Source organism: Nicotiana tabacum, chromosome 11 (genome assembly GCF_000715075.1).
Source record: "Nicotiana tabacum cultivar K326 chromosome 11, ASM71507v2, whole genome shotgun sequence".
Lineage (NCBI taxonomy): Eukaryota > Viridiplantae > Streptophyta > Magnoliopsida > Solanales > Solanaceae > Nicotiana > Nicotiana tabacum.
In genome coordinates this window covers 115,444,554-115,470,769 of record NC_134090.1, presented here as the reverse complement: position 1 = coordinate 115,470,769, position 26,216 = coordinate 115,444,554, and the positions used below count along the sequence as shown (strand labels likewise).

The 26,216-nt window shown below is 37.2% G+C and overlaps 1 pseudogene; it reads right to left on the bottom strand.

Moving 5' to 3' along the window:
• Positions 1-16,616: 16,616 nt before the first annotated feature.
• On the bottom strand, positions 16,617-25,176 carry LOC107792702 (beta-galactosidase-like; annotated as a pseudogene).
• Between the last annotated feature and the right edge of the window lie 1,040 nt (positions 25,177-26,216).

Here is a 26,216-nt window from a genome sequence, read left to right as displayed (position 1 = left end):
CTGCTGAAAGTGCATCAATTTTACCAAGTCTGACAATCCATCTCCCAACCCATCTACACACACACACACCAATTCTTCAACTCTTGGACACATGTTATAGTAAACATCACAACTTTGATGCATTCACCATTATGTGAGTGGTAGCTCCAAATATGTTGCTCTTTGCTTGCACAAAGCAAACACTACCAGGAGATCCCTCTTTATCCTGATCTCATGCAGCAGCAGCAGCACTCACAACAACCTGCCATCCATTCAAGTCCAAAGCATGAAATTTTTAGGGACTCAGACCTAGTCACATTGCCTTCTCCACATATCAGCCCTCAGCAACAAAAGCACACTCATGACAACAGTTTACCCAGCAATCAGAAGGCAGTTTTAGGCCACAACCTCTACTAGACAAATTAAGCAAGACAACGCTCAATCCCTTCTGTCAACAACAACAAGCGGCAGATACTCAACCTATTTCCCTGGGCCTTTTTGATAACTATCTTCAACCTAGCTTTCTTTGTATTCAATGTCAAAGCAGAGTTGAAGATAGTCCTTCACATGTCTTTTGTCACACTCAATATGGAACTTTTACACTTTTATTTGATGTAGAATTGTTTGTACATAGAAGATGATATTCCAGTTCAATACTTTGGTAGATTTAGGATCACTTGTGCAATTTTGTATAGTTGGCCTAGGCTTACTTCAACTTATTTTTGTATATCCAATTATCTATCATTTCTGGGTAGATAATTGGAAAATCATCATAGGTCTAACCCATCATAGCATTCAGGATCCATTTGATTGTCAAGTTTGGACAACCAAGTGTTCTTTCATCATATGTCTGGAGGCCAGGTTTATGTCCCCCTCCTTTGTTGTACATTATATTATATATATATGAAAAAGTGATTACAATTAAAAAAACTATATGGACCTATCCAACAATAATAAACCCAGTGTAAGCCCATAAGTGAATTCTGGGGGAGGGTAGTATGTATGCGGACCTTATCCCTATCTATATGGACCTATCCAAGGGCTCCAAGCATGAAGCGAAATGCAATAACACAATAGTTAATCCCAAGTCAAACTTACAAACTCTAAGGTTCTTCAAATTTTCAAATTTCAACCAAAAGTTTTGATTCCTCCCCGGGCCACCCAAGACCCGATCCGAACATACGTACAAGACAAAAAATCATCATACGAATCTTTTGGAAGCTTTAAATCACCAATCCGAGTTTGTTTACCCAAAACGTTGACTTTGGTCAACTCTTTTAGTTTTAAGCCTATAGTTAGGGGCTAGGTATTCCAAATCACTCCCGCACCTCTAAGTTCTTCAAATTTTCAACTTTCAACCAAAAGTTTTGAATCCTCCCCAAGTCACCCAAGACCCGATCCGAACATACGTACTAAACAAAAAATCATCATACGAATCATTTGGAAGCTTTAAATCACCAATCCGAGTCTGTTTACCCAAAATGTTGACTTTGGTCAACTCTTTTAGTTTTAAGCCTAGACTAGGCATTCCAAAACACTCCCGCACCTTTTGCGACCCAAACTACCCATCTCCACAAGTCATAAATTATCAAATAAACCTACAGAAAGCTTCAAATATGATAATGGGTTTTTGGAATTCAAAATAACCGGATGGATCGTTACATTCAAGCCATACAAACTCTCATGGTGACACATCCATTCTGATGGATAGGAGGAAAATATATCATAAGGAATTATACAAACATTGGATCTCCCAAACCAACGATAATCTTACCCATCTTTGTCCTTATCCCCATCTCACTCATCCATTAGATGTAAGAATTCGTTCCACACTATTAATGAACTACTGAGATCCCATTGGTACGTCTATGTCATAAGACTTTAGTAGTCAACCAAGTCGATGTTGATGTATTCTCAATTTCACTTTGCATCTCAAGCAAGCTCTTTCTTTTATACCTAAACTTTCCAAGTGTAGTTCTTAGACACATAAGACTTATTGTATAGCCATCTCGGTAACCAATCCAACTCCGCAACAGTACACTCTATTATCCTAAAGGCTATGGAGGTACTCCTAAATCTCCATGCAACTAACTATGAACACTTAGCTATCTCATAGATCATCATACCATCTCTCCTAACTCTAGGGACATATCGGACTAATAAGTCCTATATCACAACCTCATTCAAGTGAATCCACCATGCCTAAGTTGCAGTCTATAACTGGACACTATGTCCTCCAGACTGGCCTACCCGTATATCATGGGAAAATATATTTCACCTCATCCGCGATATCATCACAAGCCGCTAGCACCCAAGCAGAAAATGTATCCCACCATCGCATAGGAAAGACAAGAAAGGATGTTAGGATCCTACTCCAGGCCTATAGCATGAAGATTTAATTAAAGAAAGGAACACTTTCCTAATGTCTCTATAGCTTCTCGCTTATATATATGGAGCTTTACCTATTCTTAAACAAGACTCTACAAAAAACTGCTCATGACTCGTAAGACATGTGAACCTAGTGAGCTGATACCACTTTGTCATGATTCAAATCTCACCAGGTTGTGATAGCACCTAGCCCAGCCATTTAGGCAAACCAAGCAACATAAGTTTAACCCACAATTAAAGAAAATCATATAGATAAGAAGCAAAAATGCAAAATTTTATTAACTACCCAAGAACTAGTCTCACAAGTCATTAGTCACTAAGAACAAATTTACAATAGCAATGTAAAGAGAGCTACAACATTTTTTGAACATTAACAGAAATATAAAATCCTCGACTACCCTAAAAAAATGGCAGATAATAAATGGAACGCTAATATATCCTTAATTCCCTCTCTTGGAATCCATAATCGCTCAGCTCCAGAATCTGCACACAAAGTGCAGAAGTGTAGTTTGAGTACAACCAAACTCGTGTACTTAGTAAGTATCAAGACTAACCTCAACAAAGTAGTGACGATATTTTAGTCAAAAGATACTCACTTTATATAACTTATACAATTCATAAGAACATATTAATAATAAGGTGCGAGGAAGATAATAAGTATGCTTTTCATATAACAATGTCAAAAGCTTATACAAATGCAACAAATCTACATATAGAATGCTCCATTGGGAGGCGTCAAGCGAAATACGTTCTTCAAAATTTCAGAAGTTGGATGAAATAATTGATGACTGCTCTTCAGCATAATCTGAGAGACCTCGTGCAATATCAATCTGAATTTTGCAAAATGAAAAGCACAGACCTTTAAGGAACTTTAGTTGTCATATATATATTGAGAAAAATTGTATTTAAATATAAAGGTGACGTGACGAATACGTGTCGAAACACGTAGACTGGTCAAATGGTCAAAGAATTACAACTATCCAGGAGGCACGAGTTGCAACAGATACGAGCAAATGGCAAAAGAAGAGGCACGGGCAGGAATACAAATAACCCAGCACCCATACCTATCTAAGTCATTTATGTCCGAGAATCAAAAGGAATGAATCTGACAATAGAAAAGAGTGCAGATATGGCATTTAATAGGCATTAAATGTGGAATACGTTAGAAAATTTGTATTGAATATAATGATTATGTAACGTAGCATTAAATGTCTTTAATTACTCATAATAACCTCATTATGATTTGGGCAAAACATATATCTCCAAGATATCTATAAAAGGGAGACATCTGATCAATTGTAATGACACGAAATACTATTGATATAAAACTTTGGTTTACTTATTTTTCTCTTGCTACTTAAATTACTTCCTTTTATACATTCTTTTCATTATCAGTAACCCGTGTTCTTCTAAATTCTAGCTTTGACTAAAAATTCATTTTTTGGTTAAACAAATTGGTTCCGTTACCGGGAATCTGATAATCTATTTTCTTTTCGCTTAACTTTCCTTGTTGCATCAACTATGTCGAACAACAATGACAACATCCAAGGAAACCAAGAAAACCAGATAAACCAACAACTTCAGATAGACCCTCAGGATAATAACGCACTGATTATTTCTCCACAAGGCTCTCCTCAGCGATCTCGTGAAGGCACTCCTGAGGGATCTCATACTGATGGACAGGCTCAATTCAAAAATATTGAAGCTATGGATGAGGCTTTGCAAAAACTTATTACCGCACAGGTCAATAAAGTCGTTCAAGCCTTGGTTAGCCAGTTACCTACCGTACCCCCCACCCCTACTCCAAAAAAGAACACTCTGAAGAACCCTCGTTCCGGGCTTATTAATTCAGGCAGCGGTGGAACCCCTAGTGAATCTCACGATGGAGAACCAGGTAATTTAGTTAATTCAAATTTACAAAACTTGGTACTAACCTTGCAGAAACAGCTCAAGGAGCAAAGTGAACGCATAGAGCAAATACCCGGGGTGCCGCCCATAATCAAAAGGGTAAATATGGATAGATATTCACAACAAACCTGGAAGCCTAGTGCTGCTCCACTCCCAATTCCAAAAAAGTTCAAAATGCCTGATATTCCAAAATATGATGGAATGACAGACCCACGAGATCACGTGACTGCATTCACGATGGGTGTAAAAGGCAACGATTTGACTAAGCAGGAGATTGAATCAGTATTAGTCAAAAATTTTGGTAAAATTCTCACCAAAGGAGCGCTAACATGGTATTCTCTTTTACCCGAAAATTCTATAAATTCTTTTGTTGAGCTTGCAGATTCTTTCAACAAAGCACACTCGGGAGCTCAAAAAGTAGAGAAAAGAATGGAGGATATTTTCAAAATCAAGCAAGGGGACTCAGAACTGCTTAGAGAATTCGTGGACAGATTTCAATGAGAAAGAATGACATTACCGTGTAAGAATGACAACTGGGCAGCTATAGCTTTCACAAGTAATTTGAACGAAAAAAGCTCGGAAGCTACGAGGAGGCTCAAGTAAAGCCTTCGAGAATTCCCTGCTACAATGTGGAATGATGTTTATAACAGGTATAGCATGAAATTGAGGATTGCGGAAGATACTGTTTCGCGATTTCAAAAAAAAGAAAAGGTAAGTTCGAGACGTGCGGAGACCGAAAAAAGATCCGGTAAAAATAGGTACAAGCCTTACATGGGACCTGCGGGAAAGGATTCACGGTCAAAGCAGGATAATTAAAGGTACGATCATAGATCAAGAAACAGAGAATCAGGTTCTTTATCAAGATTCAGGAACGAGAGAAATAACTATGAGTCACGAGATGATGATAAAAATTTAAAAGCAAAATTCGATGGTTACAACTTCAACGTCAGCACCTCCGAGCTCGTAGCTGTTTTGAGAAGCATGGGAGATAAGGTTCGATGGCCAAAGGAAATGAGATCGAACCCAAACAGGCGTAACCCTGACCATTGGTGCGAGTTTCATAATGACCACGGACATAAAACAGTAGATTGCAGGTTTTTACAAAGTGAAATTGATCATTTATTAAAACAAGGGTACCTTACTAAGTTGTTCAGTAAGAAAGGCAAGCAAGCTTACATGAAGAACAGGCAGGAGCCTCCAAAACCACCTTCTCCCAAAAGAATTGTCAACGTTATAAGTGGGGGTGAAAACGTCAAGGGTATATCATATACTGCAGCTAACAAAGTTTCCAAAGTAACAATTACCCAAGGGAAACGGGTGCGGCATGTTTTAGAGGAAGACAACATTACATTCAATGATGCAGATGGCGTATTAACCCCTCATAATGACGCATTGGTAATATCTTTAATTATACATGATACTAATATGAAACGAGTTTTGATTGATCCAGGTAGTTCCGTAAACATTATTTTACTGAGAGTATTACGTGAGATGCAAGCTGAAGATAAAGTGATACCAAAGGCGCATACTCTATCTGGATTTGATAATTCTAGTGTCCTCACGAAAGCAAGGTAACACTCACCACATTCGCTGAAGGAGTCATTAAAGATACAAAGTTCAAGGTGGTAGATATGGATATGGCTTACAACATGATTCTTGGGAGACCATGGATCCACGAAATGGATGATATTCCTTCAACCTTGCATCAAGTTATTAAATTTCTATCGCCATAGGGAATCTTTCAAATTCGTGGAGATAAACATACAGCCAGGGCTATCAACTCTGTTGCAGATACAAACACGAGAAATGAAGGTAAATAGCAATCACAGAAGACAGTTGAGGTCACCACAACACAAACCTCAACTGAACAAGGGCAAACAGATGTAGATTCAAGGCCTGATACCATTCAAGAACCAGAAGAGAATGAAAATATTAAAACAACAATAGAGGAATTAGAGCCTGTCGTGTTATTTGCTCAATGGTCAGATAAAAAAGTCTATGTTGGAGCCAATCTTAACCAAGGTATGAGAGGTAAGTTAATTGAATTTCTGAAAACTAACGTGGATTGCTTTGCTTGGTCCCATTCTGACATGATAGGAATACCCCCGGAGGTGATGACCCATAAACTAAATGAATATCCATCGTAACCTCCTGTCAAGCAAAAGAAAAGAAAGCAAGGAACTTTCAAGAATCAGGTGATTCAGGAAGAAGTTCAAAAATTGCTAAAAATTGGTTCTATTCGTGAGGTAAAATATCCTAACTGGTTAGCTAACACTGTTGTAGTTCCAAAGAAGAACGGTAAGTGGCGGGTTTGTGTAGATTACACAGATCTTAATAAAGCCTACCCTAAAGATTCTTTTCCACTACCACACATAGATCAATTGATTGATGCAACTGCAGGTCACGAACTATTAAGTTTTTTAAGATGCATATTCAGGTTATAATCAGATTAAAATGGATCCGGGAGATGAAGAAAAAACTTCATTCATAACAGACAGGGGGACTTATTGTTATAAAGTAATGCCCTTTGGTCTGAAGAATGCAGGTGCAATGTATCAAAGGTTAGTTACCAAAATGTTTCATGAACATTTAGAAAAGACTATGGAGGTATATATAGATTATATGTTTGTTAAAACTCAGTATTCAAAATATCATATATCACATTTATCTAACACATTTTCAATTTTGCACAAATTTAATATGAAGTTAAATCCCGAAAAATGTGCATTTGGCGTTGCATCAGGCAAGTTTTGGGGTTTTCTTGTTTCTAACCGTGGTATTGAAGTAAATCCTGCACAGATCAAGGCCATTGAGAAAATCCCCGATATACTTTCAAACAAGAAAGAAGTTCAAAGATTAACAGGGAGAATTGCAGCCTTGGGAAGATTCATTTCTAAATCATTAGAGAAGTATTTTAAATTCTTCTCAGCCCTTAAGAAGCAGGGTCATTTCGAATGGAATAAGGAATGTCAACAGGCACTCAGGAATTTGAAAACGTACTTATCAAATCCACCTTTGCTGGCAAAACCAAAGGCTGGGGAAAGACTACTCATTACCTTACTATTTCGGGAGTTGCGGTAAGCGCTGTTTTGGGCCGAGAAGAACAAGGTAAACAATCCCCTATCTACTATGTTAGTAAATCTTTGTTAGATGTGTAGACGTGGTATCCTCAGTTATAAAAACTTGCACTTGCATTAATCATGGCATCTAGAAAGTTAAGACCTTACTTTTAGTGTCATCCTATCGCTGTAGTAACTGCCTACCCTTTACGTAATATATTACATAAGCATGAGTTATCAGATAGGTTAGCTAAGTGGGCAATAGAGTTGAGTGAATACGAAATCATGTACCAACCCAGAACTGCTATAAAATCACAAGTGTTAGCTGATTTCATGGTCGATTTTAGCCAAGAGATGCAATTAGAAGCAGAAAAAGAATTACAGGTATTCAATGGGGCAAACCTGGGAACTTGGAATTTATTCACTGATGGCTCATCTAATGTAAAAGGTGCAGGTTTAGGAATTGTCTTGGTACCACCTACGGGTGAGACCATTCGACAAGCTATTAAATGTCACTCTATAACTAAAAATGAAGCGGAGTATGAGGCTATGATTGCAGGTCTAGAATTGGTACGAGAGCTTGGCATAAATCAGATTATAATTAAGAGTGATTCGCAACTCGTGGTTAATCAAATGCTGGGGACTTATGCAGCTAGGGAAGCAAGGATGCAACAATACTTAGAAAAGGTACGGGAATTCATAAAGCAATTTCAAACCTGGAAAGTTATACAAATACCAAGGGATGAAAATGTTGAAGCAGGTGCCCTAGCTAATCTCGCATCTGCAGCTGATTTGGCAAGCGATGCAAATGCCTCAGTTATACATTTGTTTCATTCAGTTCTCGATCCTGATAAGAATGAGGTAAATTTTAATAATTTAACTTGGGATTAGAGGAACGAGATTGTTGCTTTTTTGCAGTATGGTACCGTCCCTGATGATAAGAAGAAAGCTCATGCGCTTCGAAAGAATGCTGCTCGGTACTTCTTAAAGCAAGGCAATTTGTATCGTAAAATGTTCGGTAGTCCCCTAGCAAGATGCCTCGGACCTTCACAAACGGAGTATGTAATGAAAGAGATACACGAGGGGCATTGCGGGAATCACGCAGGATGAAGGTCATTGGTAAGAACCTTAATTAGGGCAGGTTATTATTGGCCTAAAATGGAAAAAGAAGCAGAATGTTTTGTGGCCAAATGTGACAAATGTCAAAGGTACGGTAACAATATGCATAGACCTGCGGAATTATTACATCCGGTCATTGCCCCATGGCCATTTATGAAATGGGGAATGGATATCGTGGGTCCATTACCACAAGCAAAAGGACAGGTAAAATTTCTGCTCGTACTCACTGATTATTTTACTAAATGGGTGGAGGAAGGAGCATTTAAACAGGTGCGAGAAAAGGAAGTCAAAGATTTTCTTTAGCGGAATATCATATGCCGATTCGGTGTACCAAAGGAGATTGTGTGTGATAATGGTCCTCAATTTATTGGAGCACAAATCACAGAGTTCTTTCAAAGTTGGCAAATTAAAAAGATTACATCAACACCTTATCATCCGGAGGGTAATGGGCAAGCAGAATCAACGAACAAGGTTATTATCAATAATTTAAAGAAACGATTAGAGGAATCAAAAGGTAACTGGCCCGAAGTGTTACCTGGAGTTTTATGGGCATATCGCACAACTGCAAAAATAAGTACAGGAGAAACACCGTTTTTGTTGGTTTATGGAGCTGAGGCTTTAATTCCAATTGAGATAGGGGAACGAAGTACACGGTTCACACAGGCGACACAAGAATATAATGACGAGGACATGCGGGTCAATCTAGATTTACTCGAGGGGAGGAGAGAAGCTGCATTGATAAGAATGGCAGCACAAAAGCAAGTCAAAGAACGATATTACAACCGCAAAGCACGCCTCAGATTCTTCAAAGTGGGGGACTTCGTGCTTAAAAAGGTTTTTCAATCCACAAAGGCAGCTAACGCGGGTAAATTAAGTCCAACATGGGAAGGACCCTATAGAGTTCGTAATATTGCAGCCAAGGGAGCATATGAGCTGGAGACAATGGATGGCAAGATACTACCTTCACATTGGAATGTTGTTCATTTGAAGAGAAACTATTTCTAAGAAATACCCACGGTCAGGTATCACTATTTCAAATTTAATTTTTGAATTGTTAAAATTTTATTAACAATTTTAGATAATACGCAAAAAACTAACCCTTACCAAATCATGAGTCACAACCTATAAGGCACATGGAATAACCTAAAATTCCTGGCCTAGGGTTACAATTAATCTAATAGAAATTCATACGGGTTAAGCAGTCTTCATCTAAAATCGCATCTCCGAGTCCCGTATGTTTTTCTTTTTCAGGAAAAGGACCAAATGAGAGAATCTATCAAGTGCTCGAGGCTTCATACTTCAACACTCAAACACTTGGGGGACTACATAATATACACATATATGTATAAAAGAGGCAAAGAAGATTAAGAAAAATCGAGCCTAAAAGAGTCAAGTGCAAAGTAAAAGTCATAAGGTCACGAGATGAAGCCACGATCTAAGGCTAAAGAAAAACCTCACTATAGTTAGGGTAAACGCTATGTACTAAAACGGGTTATAAGAGAAAACCCCGTTTCTATTATTCTTCTTTTGAAAAAATCTGTTACAAGAAAAACAGTTACGAGAAAGTTATAGATGTAATTCAAATACATGTAAAGTATTATTCAAAACTTGTCAAAGTTATTTCAAAGAAACATGTGTGTTCCTATTTCTTTTATCGTATGATAACACCATTATGAAGTTGAGACGTCTTCTTCATTAAGTGTCGAAATATAAAAGGGCCCTCTTTTATGAAACTCATGTTTAATTAGTTAGTCATGAGATTAACATAAGCATTTTCGAAGAACAAAAATGTGAATTACTCTATAATTCCTTAAAAATAAAGGCAAGAATAAAGTTGACAGAAGTTTAAGATAATAACATGAAAAACTTCTTAATATCTAAAAACTGAAGACTAAGTACGAACTTAGTCATAAAGCTATGAAATTATTTATACAAATTTCCCCATAAAAGACATGGGGACTTGTGTTTCCAAATCCAACCCTCAAATAAAGCTAAGGGTTTGATTACAATTTTCCAAAATAAAAACAAAAAACAAAATCATTTAAATGATTAAAACTGCTCACTAAGAAGTTTGCGAAACTAAACCAGGAGCATCAATAGCAGTGGGCTCAATTTGGGCAGGTGCATCAACAGATGTGGTTTCAACTTGGCTTGCAGCAACAGGAAAGATTGGGCTTGAAAGAGTTGGGATACCCATATCAGCTTCAACATTTACGGGAGCTTCAACCACGGGAGAAGGGAAGTCCTGAGTTTGCTGAGCTTTTTCAATGGTTTCATTGATCTTAGCTAACTCTGACTCCAGGTTGAAGTTTTCTTGGCTAGCTTCAATTAGGGTATCTCGACGAGAATTCAAAAATGCCCAACTTATCTCAATAGCAGATTTTTCTTCAAGGGTCTCATAATCCTTTTCCCAAACAGCAATCTCATTCTTTAGCTCTTCGTATTCAGCCAAGGCGGAGTTGTAAGAAGCTTGAAGAGAGGCATGGGAGCTCTCTGAAGCACGAACCTTGTCAGCCGAGACTCGAAGTTCTTCTTGTGCTTGAGTTAAGCTTTGCACGAGATCCCCAGCGTAAACTTCTTTTTGACTCAAAAGAGCCTTCAACTCTCTGTTCTCTTCGCTGGCTTTAGATTGTTGCTCTGAAAAAGAAGATTCGAGACGTTCTTTGTCTTTTTCTGCTTGGCTTGAGGAAACCTTTGCAACCGCTAACTCTGAAGTTAAAGCTCGCATCTGCTGTTCTAGGGTACTCTTGCCTTCTTGTAAATCTTCCATATCAATTTGTGCACTCTCAAATTGTTCCTTCCAATTGATCGCCTCCAATTGGGAATCACGTGTTACCTTCTCCAAGAGAGGGATTCTGCTCATCATTTCTGTGCCGATAAGATTGGCCTAAAAAAAGGAAAGGAAATAAGAATATAAGAATCCCAAAGATAAAAAAAATTATAAGGTAAAGAAGGGAGAGAAGGAAAGTACCTCCAAAGTGGCATGCACGATATCATTCATTAGAGTCGGGGAACTATGGCTTTCCAGCTTTGCTTTTTCAATTGGACCGATTAAAGGTTCCAGCCATACGTCTGCCTGACCTGACTTCCTCAAAAGGCTGCTATCAGCAGGAACTTCAATGGTTACCCTCCTCATAGTGGCACTTCTACTTGAAGAGCTCGCTTCCGTATGGTGAACGATAGGAGGGCGAGTTGTTGAAGGAGGAGAGGTAGAGGAAGTGAAAACAGTAGAAGAAGTAACAGAAACAGCTGGGGCTGGTAAGGAAGGAATCATAGGCACGGAAGTTGAGAAAGAAGATAAGGGTATTTCGTCTAAAACAGGCCCTAAACTTCCACTGCCAAAACCACTGAAGAAAAGTTGATCATAGATTCATGGGTATCATGGGGAGTGACGTCATCGTCAGGAATTATTACTGGGGTTTCAACAGGTTCGGTAAGAGGAACAGAAAGACGAGGGGAAACTTCAACTTCGTCATCAGAGACGATGCGTCTCCTAGCTCGTGGCCTCGTCACCAGGGAACCCCCATCTTCCTCTTCTTCAGAGTATCCTTCTTCAACAGTTTTCCTTTTTGCAGAAAAAGAACCCAAGACTATTTCTCAGGCTCTTTCTAAAGAGATACGGGTTTCCGAAGGAGTACGAGTTCCCGAAAAGACACGAGAGGCCGCAACTGCTTCAGCAGTAACTCCTCGAATAGCAAATCCTGATAAAAAGAAGGATGGAAGTTAGAACCATAAAGAAAAATATATACATGCATGAAAGATGAAATAAAACTCTTACCATGAGTCTTTACTTTCCAACCGTAACGGTTAGAAAGTATTTTTCAAGATCTACCATCTATTGGTGCGGCCTTCCGCAATTTATCTACCCAACAACGAAAATTAGAAATATTTTCCACCACTCCCATGATTGCTAAAAAAAAGGAGGAGCAAAAATTAGAGAAGTTGATAAACTTGAAGGAAAAAGGTACGAGATAGATAAAAGACTTACATGAAAAATTCCGCTTCTCAAGGAAGGGAACGTTTTCTCACCCACTAAACCAACAGTGGGGGCAGCAACAAATCGGGCGTACCAGCCATGGTCTTTGTCATCTTCAAGGCTCACTAAAACCCTCTTACTCCTGACCACTAGGGTAAAAACGCCATTATGGAAAAGTCTAGGGGAGTAAAGATGAATCAGTTGAGGGAAAGTAAAGGAAACGTCAGCCAAATTGGTTAGATGCCTCAAACAGGCAATAGCCCTCCATATGATTGGGCCAATTTGACCCAAACAGACGTTAAAGAAACGGCAAAATTCATGAATAACTGGGTCAATAGCTGGTATTAACCCTAAAGTGAAAGGGTATGTATAAACAAAAGAGAACCCAGTCAAGTAAGAAGTAATTCTTTGATTTGTATTAGGGATAATAATGGGAAAAGCATTACTCCAATGGCAGTCTTTGCGAACTACAGGAGTTAAAAATTCTGTAATTTGAGTGGGGTAAGCGCCAGCACGATCTAAGGCGGAAACCTGGTTTCTAAGATATTCCCTATCATGGTAAAAAGATAATTCTATAGGGACTATTTCCTCTACTAAAGGTTCACGTAATGGTTCAGGAGGTTCTTTATCCCTAGAAGAAGATCTATGAGAAAGGGAACCTCTGGTTCTGGAAGAAGGACCAGAACTAGGTGAAGGTATAGACGAACCACCACCGCGAGTAAACCCAAAGCTACGAAGTCTACCGCCCTTTCTATGTCTAATAGGGGCATTAGGGAAGGTATCAACAATGGGAACTCTCCTAGGGTTAGGATTTGGTGAAGACATAGCGAAGAAGAAGAAGAATGTCAGGAATTAAGTGTTCAATAAACTTTATGTGGTAAAAGACAATGAGAGAAGTTATATTTATATTAATACGCCACCGCCAAAGGTAAAAGTGCAGTGATGGAAGGACCATAATAATGATAACTGGCACTTCGTGAATAGTGGAGCCGTAAAAAGCCTTGAAAAAGGGCTGCAAAACTGCAGAACTAATGAAAAAAAGACACGTGTACGGAGCATTAAATGGAAGCGTTAATTTGTCATAGCATTAATGGTGACAAAAATTCTCTTTTAATGAAATCCACTTCCCAAATATTCAACTGATGAATAAATGGAAAGTGGGGGGACTATCTGTATTGGGAAAAATTGTATTTAAATATAAAGGTGACGTGACGAATACGTATCGAAACACGTGGACTGGTCAAATGGTCAAAGAATTACAACTAGCCAGGAAGCACGAGTTGCAACAGATACGAGCAAATGGCAGAGGAAGAGGCACGGGCAGGAATACAAATAACCCAGCACCCGTACCTATCTAAGTCATTTATGTCCGAGAATCAAAAGGAATGAATCTGACAATAGAAAAGAGTGCAGATACGACATTTAATAGGCATTAAATGTAGAATACGTTAGAGAATTTGTATTATAATGATTATGTAACGTAGCATTAAATGTCTTTAATTACTCATAATAACCTCATTATGATTTGGGTAAAACGTATATCTCCAAGATATCTATAAAAGGGAGACATCTGATCAATTGTAATGACACGAAATACTATTGCTATAAAACTTTGGTTTACTTGTTTTTCTCTTGATTACTCTCCTGCTACTTAAATTACTTCCTTTTATACATTCTTTTGATTATCAGTAACTCGTGTTCTTCTAAATTCTAGCTTTGACTAAAAATTTATTTTTTGGTTAAACAATATAGACATGGTGTTATTTTAGCATTATGCTTAAGCAACGATTTTGCTTCCAATTATGCACGTAAAAATTCATTTTGTTTAGATGCTTCACATTAATACCAATTCTAACTATTGAAACATAATTCTCTCTGTTGCTGCATTTTTATTTTACTCGACATATTTTAATGTCAAAAATCATCTCTCTATTGTTGGCCGCCCGAACTATTTGAATTATCAGGTGTTTGAGATGGTAATAGTTTAGCTCATTAAGTTTTTTCATTCTTTTAAGGAAGTATTTGAAAATGCTATCAAATTCAACTTTCAATGAAGCAAATATGTGGTAAGTGATAGACTTTAATGAATGACTAAATGACACAAAGCCAGTATTATTACCGTTATTTATAGGGATATAGATATATATACAAGGATAAGTATATCACCTATAAAAGATAAGTACCAACAGCCTATCATATTCATGGGATACTTACAAATAATTCTATGAGATAAATCCTCAAACTCCTGATACGCCCCCTCAATCTGGACCGGAGCCCAATGTCAAAAAGAATATTATGAATCCAAGATGTCTCAACAACAGTATATGCGATAGCTCTGTACTCGGCCTCTGTAGAATAGTTTGAGTCTATTGGTTGTTTCTTTGCACTCCACGAAATAAGATTAGAACCCAAAAAATGCATACCTTGTGGTGGACAGTCAACTATCAGGACAACCAGACCCATCAGCATCTGAATAAGCAACAATCAGATAGGTGGATGCGGGGGTACGTAAGAACAGTCCAAATGTGATGTACACTGAAAATACGCTTGACTTAATGAAAATGAGTAGTATCCGGAGCATGCATAAATTAAAAATAATTTTAACAGCATAGTCAATATCTGGACGAGCCATAGTCAAACATTGAAGAGTGCCAACCATACTCCAATATTTACTAAGATGTGAAATTAACTCACCATCTATAATAGAAAGAGAGTGGGTGAAGTAATAGTGGTGCGAGTCGGCGTGCATGTATGCATATGAAAATTAAGAAGCAAATCAAAAATATGATTTTGTTGTGACAAATGAAGACCATTAGAAGAACGAACTGCTTGAATACCAAGAATAATAAAGATCACAAGTCTTTCATCACAATTGCCCAGAGAGACGACTAATTGATCAAGAGGATAAGAATGGTTGCCAATAAGAATGATGTCATCAGCATAAAGTAATAAAATAAGAATACCAGACAAAAAATGGCGAACAAACATGGAACCATCTAATTTGCTGCAAAAAAAAAACATGAGTTAGGAGAAATGAACTAAACGATAAACCAATCATGTGGTGCCTGCTTCAAACCATAATGCGCTTTGGTTAGTTTGCAAACATGTTGAGGATAGTTAGGATGAGTAAAATCTGGGGAGGTTTCATAAAACTTCCTCATTAGGAACACCATGCAAAAAAGCTTTACTGACATCAAATTGACGAATAGTCCAAGAAAAGAAAACAGTAAGGGAGAGTACAATACGAACAGTGGCAGCGTGGGCAACAAATTAAAAGTTTTATGATAATCAAGGTCAGGTTGTTGATGAAATCCCCGTCCAACAAATCGTGTCTTGTATCACACAACTAATCCATCTGGGTTATATTTATTACGATAAACCCATTTACAATTGACTAAGTTCAAGTGAGGTTGAAAAAGAATAAGAACCCGAGTATTATTTGATAAAAGTGCATTAATATCATTTGCCATGGCCTGCTGCCACTTTGAACTTTTCACTGCCTAAGAGAAACAAGAAGGTTCAATTTCTTGAACAGTAGCGTTCAAAGAAAATATTTGTTTTTGGTTTAGAAATACCAGACCTAGAGTGAGTTTGTATTGAATGAGCAGAGATACCGAAGTAGGAGGGGAAGAAGTGCTAGTTTGCAGTGAGCAAGGTGGAGATCACGAAGAGAGAACACTAGAGCAATACCCAGCAGAAGGATCTATGATGGACACATGATCAGTGGATTTTAATGTAGAGCACGGGGAGAAACACTTGAGGGAGGCGGAGAAGACGACTTAGAAGTGGACCCACTAGAGCTAAAGTGGGCATATATCTGCAAAGGAGATAAAGGTGCAGTAACTACAAGAATATCAATATTGCTATATTTACAGTAACATAAAAAACAGCATCAACCCAAAATTGGGATGGTAAGTAAGGATAGTATGCATTATATTGATTCTATGTTGATGTTTCGTTCAGTCACCACAGTTTATATGAGGATTTTGCTGGCTCATTTGATACCATAATAATCTTTAATAAATGGCTCAATGAACAGAGAACCAGTATTGCTATATTTACAGTAATATGGGTATATACAAGGATAAATATATCATATAAGTATAGAGTCCTTCACATATATGGGATAATTACAAATATTGCTATGAGATAAATCCTTAAGAGTCCTAATAGTAAGATGCAAAAAACGATGCAATGCCTTTATAGAATTTTTTCAAATAACTGTTACACAGTGAGATTATTACAAATATAAAGGGAAAATTGGCTCCCTGGTTATTTCATAAACACAGTTTTTATATATTCCCTTTCTATTCCAGGTTTTCAACCATTTTGGAGGAATGGTGGCCTGGATCAATGAATTGTAGTTGTATATCCATACAAGAAGCTTATCTAAATTCAAAATTATACTGGCCTATGGTATCGAGATGCTGTACAATTTCTTCAAATCCAATAACCGAATCAGCAGCCCTCGTGTCTGAAATCAGAGCTTGCAGAGAAGCAAGGAAATTTTTTCTGAAAATGATATTCCTGTAATCACGTATTTCTGCATTTATAATGAATTGATTTTGGTTTCACTTTGTCTCCAACTCCCTTTAATAATCTCATCTGCAAATAGCTTCCACAGATAGCTTCTTTGAAGTATTTGGACACGGATCTCCTCCAAAAACTTCAGGCACAACATTTAGTGAACAAGACTGCCGTCCAATGCAATTCTGTGATATCCATTTGAAAGTTAGCAAATGTAAGCAAAGCATAGGAATATTTATCACGAACGCCTTTAACTGGCTAGCAAACAGACTATATGTTAAAACTGAGGCTAAAGCTGAATCTTGCGTTTAGACACGAAGCAAAATAAAGAACTTTGAATCAGGAAACCAGGTAATTGCAATTTCCAGTCATCAGTCAGCACTTTGGTCTCAGAAAACTTTGAAGTAATTACATAATGTAAAAAAAATGACACACCTTTTCAAATGCATCATATGACTTGTGAGAATGGCAGGTACCCTCTCGGAAGTTTCCACAAGTTCCTTGTGGCACTCCGTAACTAGCAAACTGTATTTTTGAGATTTTCTTCCCATCTGGACACCACAAGTGAGCTTTCGGATGCATATTATTTGATTTCCCAGAGCTCACCGTTCGCCAGTTTTTTAGAGTTGGCTGCCCATCAACAATATCAGCACAAACTCTGGCAGTTGCTCTTCTAACCAAAGAAATTCTTGTTGGAACACCACCCCATTCTTCAAAAACTACCAACAGATTTCCACTTGGTTTCAGCCATGATCTTGGGACATGATACCTAAAAATCATCAGTTTCACAATTCATTTGCTTTCAGACAACAAGCTCAAGTTCTCTTCAGATTGCACCTTGAAGAAGTAGGCTAATTTTCTCTATGGTCAATCTTGTTAGCTTTTAAAAGCATGTTTGATTCTAGTGAATATGACGCATAAATGCATCCCCTCAATTCCCAAAGTAGGAAAATCAGTGTAGTCCATAATCCAACCCAAAATTTGCTGGAAATAATATAAATCCCTTACCATCTTTGAGAAGGCTGTCCACAGTTTGTCTGACATTTCTTTTCAGTGTACTCTCCAGCATAATTGCATTCCCCACAGTGGCCCTTTGCTATGTATCCAGGCCAGTGGCGGCCTACACCTTCACCGTTTACCCATATTTGACCTTTTCCCATACTTACCATGTCTAACGCTACTGGATCATTTCCTTCAGGTGCATCAAATGTAGCCTGGAAAATCTTTGGTATATTAACTGTGCTATTTTATTCAAGTCGTAAAACTGACAAACCATGTCCGATGGTGTACATTTAATGTGATCAAAAATTGTATCATAATGTTGACATTTACATAAGGAATTTACCTTGTACCAAGTGAGGGGCTGCCTTTGAGCCAAAAGTTAACCTTCAACCCATTCAACAGAGGAACCTCCACTTGAGGTATGAAAACTTAATGATTCACCTTTTAGACCAACCTGCGGATAAAAAACCATAGATGTTTTACACCTCCATTCTCTTGGTTTCTCCTACATTCTAATAGCTTGGAATGTACAGATGGGAGTGGATCCTAGTATCTACAGTTGTCTATTCAAAGAAACATAAACGCAAAATTTCTTGTTATCTTGGAAGACACTGGCTTTTAGATTTGGACAAAACACTTGGTAGAAAAGAGGGAGAGTTATTAGGGAAAAAACCTTGTAAGACCATCTTTGTATTGTCAAGTCTCTTGTCCCATCATTGAGACCACTCAATGTAACTGGACCAAGAACTCCAGTATTCCATGTCTCAAAGTGCAAACCAACATTCTGAAATGCATTTACTAGCATAAATACCATGAAAGTTTAAATTTTCCTTTTAAAGAGAACAGCGAAACAGGAAGTAGAACTAACCGGGAGACCAACAGCAGCACTGAGCAAAGAAATCTTGTTAATACCGGCTCTTAGTTTCACATTGCCACTATATGTCAGTTTTGGATTATCTAATCCCCCATAAACAGTTCCTACCACAAGGTAAAGCCAAATAGAAGCGAAATGGAGATAAGAACGGACAATTAGACGTATTTATCAATCCCTATTCCCAAATAGAGTGCAGGTGTCACTACCTGATAGTTGGCCATTGATGAAGACATGCATAGCATGGCCAGCAGACATAACAGTGAGAAAAGGGTCCTTTCCATTCTTTAGAAATCCTTCATCAGGCCCTACGTTTACACTGGGGCAAGTAACCAAAAGATTATAAAAAATATTGAATCTACCAACTAAACATAAAAATCTTTTGAAAGAAGCAAGGAGATGAAGGTACCCACTCTGTCATGTACCACAGATAGTCTGAGGAATCTCTAGTAATATTTATCTGCTCCAGTAGTCCATTGGCTGAAAGCGTGTCGCTTTCTTCAGCAGATGGAGTTTCTTCGCTGTATGACTGCCAAGATAAACTGCCAACTACAGGTGCCATCATCATCTGTGAGCATTGGGAGCTAATCTGCAGCAGTTTGCAAGAAGATATTAGAAACTCTGCTCCTGAACATTCATATGCATTTTAACAAATCTTTTATATTTTTTTAAGAAAATATTAGTATATCTTATCAGAATGACGTCTTTCCAGATTAACAACGAAAATCAGAACTAGTAAAGATAGATTCAGTAAGAGTTTCTCTCATCACCCTAGCGGTGTTGTAAACAGCAGTTTTGCAATAAGGAAGAATGCTGATGGACCATGGAGACAGGTCATACTGCATAGTCTGAAAGGTGACTTTAACTGAATATTTAGTGTCATAGTTGGATAGGAACGCAGCACAATCCCCGGATTTTGATCTAAAGACATGAGCCTGTTGCTGGATATAAAAATGTAAATCATAGTTAGATGAAAATTAAGATCATAATTCAACTAGAAGGCTAAAGATTCTATATTAGAATGACCTCTTGATTCTTTCCAAGCCAATTTACTGTGGGATATGAGGAAATTAAAGCTGGTTCAGATAGCTTGATAGCTTTATGCAAATCCCTCAAGTGCCCATACTTTGGTTCATTCAACAGCCCTATTACATCATAGAATAAATCACCTTTCCATTATTTTACTTTTTATGTGCAAATGTGTCTAAATTTGAGAAAACACAGTTATATGACTTGCTTTATTTTCCATACCATATTCATCTAGCGGAGCATCGTAATCATAGCTAGTGGCAATGAAAAGTGCTGAAGTTGTCCGACCAAAATTTGTTCCCCCATGGTACTGCATATACATGGAAAAAAATATTTTAATTAAAAAGATGCTCATCTTTAATAAGATCCTCTAGTTAACAATTTCACTTAAACAAAAACAAAACTAACCATGTAGTAATTGAAGAATGAGCCATTGTTCTGAATAAACCTTGCAACTGAAAAAGCCAAATCTTCAGCTGGTCTACGAGGAACTGGACCACCGAATTTCGTATACCTGAACAAGTAGAATAGAAAGTTAATTGACATTAAACTAATGATAAGGAAGGTGGCTGAGGTAGTATGGGCTGTTGGGAAGACTAACAACTCTAAACCAAGAGCATTGCATCACTTGTTTTCTGTCTGCAGCTGAAAGGAATACTCGTAGTCGTAGGTTCAGATCTCATAGAAGAGAAGGGTGTCAACTAGTTAGAGAGAACATTGTGCAACTTCACCTCTATGGGCAAAAGTACTATAGATACATGGCAAAGGCATCTGGAATATTTGAATAGTTATCCTGTATAGGAGTAGTTTGTTGAAAGTTTTGTTTCCTTTTGAGAACTGACTCATGAGTCAAATTGTACATATTTCCATACATGGTTAAATAAAAAATTTCAGTTTAACCAAAAACAAAATATTTTTAAACTCTTGGAAATTACCAGGCAGTCCAGACTTCTGTCCACATTTTAGGTTTGTAGGGCTTATTAGGACGGAAATGTCACGACCCAAACCGAAGAGCCGCGACAGGCACCTGGTGCCTTACTCAACCGAGTACCAACATAACATATCTTTCTTATTATACTATCTTGAGTAAATGAGCCAGAAACCCGTCATGAGATAACAAGAATAAAAGATAAGGGAATACTCAACATATGACGACCCAACATGATATACAAACTTATACATGTGACATACGGGTCTATAAGGCCGACATGACCATGTGTAAACTCAACACATAGGCCAACAAGGTCATACAAGTATCCATAAACCCGACATCTGTCTACAAGCCTCTAAGAGTACATAAAATCATAAAGGTCGGGACAGGGCCCCGCCATATCAATCAATATATATCCAAAGCATACTGACCAAATAGGCAACTCCGGAGCAAGTGGAGTGCACCAAAACCTCCGCTGAGTTGATAGCCTACTAGGAGGAATGTCAACCTATCAATTGGGATCTACGGGCATGAACACAGCGTCCCCAGGAAAAAGGGATGTTAGTACAAATAAAGTACCGAGTATGTAAGGCATGAAAGCATAAACAAGAACAGTAATATAAAGAGAGATAGAGGAGATACAACCTGTAACATCTGCGTGCCTCTGGGGCTACTGACATGAAATGCATAATACATATATATATACATAAACTTTTAAAAACATACACCTCTGTAGGCATCATCATCACCATCATATTGTACCCGGCCTCAAAGAGGACTAGGTAAAAATGTACCCGGCCATAATAAGGTTCGGTAGAATCGTACCCGGCCACGTGGAGCTCGGTAAATCCAACTAATCAGTGGTTGCACAATAGGTGTCGTACCCGGCCTACTATAGCCGGCTCGGTAAAGTAAAATAGATACTATATATAATGCATGCTAGACTCATGGAATCACGTTCTAAATCTTTTGGAGTGACTTAAGGTCGTTGCACATTCGATTAACATTATGGACATCATACCATCAATATGAGCTTCTATAGGATTCAAGGATCATACATACTTGCTTAAAATAACTTTATAAGGAAAGAACAACATGGGCAACCTTAGTTTCTAGGAGTAGATCCGTTATGAAATAGCGTATTCATTTCACTTTAGATCATGCCAAAAGGAAGAGGGAAGTGCCTTAACATACATTAACCATGGTGAGTCCTTAATACCTCCCAAGCTACTCTTCAAACAACTCAACTCAATCTACCATTGTATAAGGAGATTCAAAATCAATGTTGAATAAAGGCTAAGTCTGCAACTTAAACTTGTAGCTCGTTTATATAAATTCGGGCAGCATCTCCCCTGTAACAAGAGCCTCCTCCAATATCATATACCAACAACAATTACCAGAGAAATCCAGCAATACATAATTATCACTAACAAGACACCATAAAACAACAACAAGTCATAACTATTTTACGACGAGCGACAAGCTCCAATTGGAATTCATATACCCCATATCATCCCTTATATACTTTTTACTTTAACTTAATAGTATCATTAACATGATAATGAAGTCATTCATCAATAATTCTAGCCTTATACCATATATCCATAACAAAGAAAATGATTCACAACTCCAATTATTCTTAATTAGCAACTTTATTCACTAGTTCATGTCTAGTTCATCCATATAACTTAACCAATGTCAAGATAACCTTAAGAACATGTAGGAACACAATATATTTACCTCATACAGTAGATGCAAGTTGAAACCCATGTTATATTTAGCTTACAACAACCCAATACACCCCAATCAATTCATATCCAAAACGACTACTATAGTAGTGTCAAACATAATGACTAATCCATGATTTTGCCATTATGTGGTGTTTCTCCACACCATTTATCCTCCAAAAACTCCATTTAACAGCAACAAAATAGACAACCCAAAAGCTACACGAAACAGCCCAAAAACAGTCCATTACAAGTCAAATAACTCGAACTCACGGCTTCCGATCACCGTCCCGTGAGTTCTAACTATTATGAAATCAATTAATCAACCTTCCTTGATATTTAAGAGAATAAAACCAGAAATTAAGAATTTCCTTAACTATTAAATACCTTTCAAAACTCAAACTACAAAGAGAGGCAATATAGCAATACTTACGTTGTGGGGATCGTTCTAGTGTTATTGCTTCTTGATTTCGTGCCCGGGATGATGGTATTATTTGAAACCCTTGTAGAGAGCTTAAGGGTGATGTTAGGGGTCTTATTTGGTCGTGCTCTCTGGAAATATGCAGAAAGAGACGAGATAAAGGAGATAATCTCCATTTTGTTGAAAAGTCAAAAGGTGCTACTTGGCACCCTATAATTGGCTCGTCTTCCAACGTTTATAACTTTTTATCCGGGTGTCGTATGAGCAAACGGTTAAAAGAATTGGAAACTACATTCCAAGACCTTCAATTTGGTATATAATATGTCCCAAAAAGACCTCACATAGCACACGAAATTTATTACTCAAAAAGCTTCATTACAAGGCAAATCCTTAGTCGGTTTTTCCGCAACTTAAATCCGATTTTTCTCAAACTTTATATTTCATATACAAACATCATATATAGTCATATCGTGACTTTAAACTCATTTAAATCTTGATTAAAAAGTCTCATATTCATCTTAACTTGCTTAACACTTCGGCAAACCTTTCTTGTCCTTGTAGAAGGATTTCATCCTTTTTGAGCTTACATCAATTGACTCACGACGTACTTTCAGGTACAAAAACATGGGTTGTAACAGGAAATCTTCGCAGTAGAAGCCATTGCAAGTATCAATCTGCAGCAGAATCAACAACTGTAAGTTCTGGGGAGAAATGACCAAAAAATCTTGACACAAGTCTTAGGAATTCTAGGTTTTTGTTTCAGAAATTGAGAATTGCTTACCACATGATCAGGGGCATCCTCTTGCTTACACATGATCCATGGGACTCCAATCTCTAAACCCACAGCCATTTCAGCTGCCCATTTTGTATAAGCTTTACCAGGACTACCAACTTCCCACTCAATTGGTCCATACTCATTTTCTATCTGCACTACAAATTTTCAAATTATGGGACTACAGATAATTAGAAACTAAAGACAAGAAATGAGCATATTTTCAAACCTGTGCCAAAATAATTGGTCCACCTTGAGGTTCAAACAAATTTTCTGACTTCATCATGTTGACAATTCTCTGTACAAATCCTTGCATAGCCAACTGCAACATAGTCAACAATTATCCCATTTGGAGTAACTGAGGAAGAAATCCAAAGTCATAAATCAAACCTTAAAAGGGCGATTGTCTGCTCTAAACTCCATACCAGGTACATATTTTAACCAAACAGGAAATCCCCTGCATAAAATAAAGATTGTAAAACCAGAGAAAACTGGAAAAATAAAGTCCATTTGCTTTTATTTGAATTACCCAAAATTCCATTCTCCACAAATGTAAGGCCCAATGCGGAGATTAACATAGAGGCCTGCTTGTTGTACCAATTTGATAAATTTAACCAGATCATACCTCCCCTCAAAATTAAACTGAAAACAGAAGGAAAAAGTCAATTTATCTTTTTCTTGATATTAATAGCATGACGAATATTTAAGCATTACTTTTCCAGGAGAGGGTTCATGCCCATTCCAGAAGACATAAGTCTCTATAATATCCAAGCCTCCATCTTTAGCCTTTTGAATAAGACCAGGCCACATCTGCAAAAATGACAACCTTCAGAAAAATTCTCACAGCCACATAGCGTTAAAGTAAACATAAATTACAGCAAAAAGAAGACGACCATTTGTCAGAAACCATTCTCAAATCACAAAAATATCCATTTGTCAAAAAGGCCATGAAAAAATATGAAAACGTTACAACTAAATTTTTGCATAATTACCTCGGGAGTGCTTCTTGGGTAATGAATTGAACCAGAAATAAGAATCCTTCTTTTCCCATTGATGATTATAGCTCTGTCATCATATGAAACAGTGGCCCTAACAGAGGAGCAAAATAATGAAAAGAAAGAGAAAAACAAAGACAGCAACAGTAACACATTGACACTCTGCATTTTCCAAGTTCAACCCCTGTACCAAAATGAATTTCTCAATAGAAAAATCGGTCCTTTTTACGTTCAGTAACTTGGCTTGATTGTCTTCAACATAGAGGTAAAAATTAGAAGAAAGAAAACACAAGCTGGCTAACTGGCTAAGGAATGGCACAACCTACAATGAGAGAAAGAGGAAAAAAGAAGAAGAAAAGAATCACTCTTCTGTATGTATGGTCTTATACAAGAATATTTTAATACTGAGCTATGTGTAACTGTTAAATGTACATTGGTTTTGAAGGTGTTTGTGTCAGGAGGGAAGCGAGGAAGGGAAGTTTCATCTGCTTTATAAATACTACTCCCTCCATTCTAATTTATATTAATATGTTTGACCTAGGGCTGGGCATAATTTGGTAGATACCCAATTACCGTACCGAAATCGAAAATTTTGGTATTTGATATATGGTATTTTGGTATTTGGTATGGTATTTGGTTTAAGTTTTTTAAAGAATTGGTATTAGGTATGGTATTTGGTATTTTAAAATAAAATACTGAAATACCGATACCGTACCGAAAAATATATTATATTACACAAAACACATATTATCAATTATAATATAAATATAAAATAATCTAAAATTTTACTTTCCTTTATTCTCAAAGTTCATCAATTAACTCTAAACAACTAACAAGACATTTCTAATGATCAAATATTCTTTTATGTACAATTTTCTCTATTTCATTCGATATTTGCTAGTTTTGGACAAATTTTTTGTCAAAAAATATTTTCAATTTTATATTTTTGAGTACTTTAATTAGGAATATTAGAGTGTATGGCTTTATGCATTAGTTAGTATTCAAACCGAATAAACCGAAGCTACCGAACCGAATAAACCGAAACCGAAAGGAGAAAAATCGAACCATACCAAATTTAATTAGGTTAAGGTATTGGTATAGGATTTTAAGAAACCGAATACCGAAAATACCGAACCGAAATATCTAAATATTGTACCGTACCGACCGAAGAACATCCCTAGTTTGACCGAACACGGAGTTTAAGAAAAAATAAGTACTCTTGGAATTTGTGGTCTTAAACAATTCATAAAGGGGTTCATAGTATTTGTGTTGTAATAAAAGCTCCTCATTAAGGATGGAATTGGAAATTTAAGTTAAATTGTTTCCAAACTTAAAAATGGATCATTCTTTTTGGAACGGACCAAAAAGTAAATAGGTTCACATAAACTGGAATAGAGTGAGTATTAAAAGATTGAAAATGGGGCCCACCTTCCTAAATGGGGATCACAGTTTGTTTATTTATTTGATTTAGAAACTTCCTTCAATAATAAAATATTCTAGCAATGATATACT